Source organism: Panthera uncia, assembly GCF_023721935.1.
Source record: "Panthera uncia isolate 11264 chromosome B3 unlocalized genomic scaffold, Puncia_PCG_1.0 HiC_scaffold_1, whole genome shotgun sequence".
Classification (NCBI taxonomy): domain Eukaryota; kingdom Metazoa; phylum Chordata; class Mammalia; order Carnivora; family Felidae; genus Panthera; species Panthera uncia.
In genome coordinates, this window is record NW_026057582.1 from 39,865,726 (window position 1) to 39,866,317 (window position 592).

Sequence of the window (592 nt, forward strand, 5' to 3'; positions counted from 1 at the left end):
ACTGATTGTGGCTTGCCAACAAAGGTTTTGGATAGCCGTGGAATATTCCAGAAAGAGGAAAAGATCTGGCGATTGCTTGGAAGATGCCAGGCAATTAAAATAAACCGTGGCCGGAATGTAAAGAATTGGGGAAGAGAGAGGTGAATGAGCAACGGGGACAATTAGGGGGCATTATGCTGAAAGCCTGCCATCTGTGCTGACATCAACTGCGTCTTACCCAACAGGTTTCTTGGGTGTCTAAGAAATTTCTAGAATATGCACCCCGTGTCAGGAACTCCCAGGAACAGCCCGAGTGCCGCACTCTGATCCCCGCCCTTGGCCCTTTTCCCCTCCTCTTCTCCCACGCCTCCCACACCTGGCCTGCTTTTGTGCTTCCCGGGTCAGAGCCGCCTCAGCCGTCTCCAGGGCAGGCCCCCAGGACGGACGCCGAGCCCGCGCTCTCGCATCGAGCGGCGCCCGCATCCCTGTGCGCGCAGGCAGCCCCGGGGCCGCGCCGCGCTGATTCGCTGCCGCGGAGACTGCGGCGCCCGCGACGCGCCCGCCCCTCGCCGCGCGCCGGCTGGTGCAGCCTCAGTCAGTCTGCAGCCGCGCG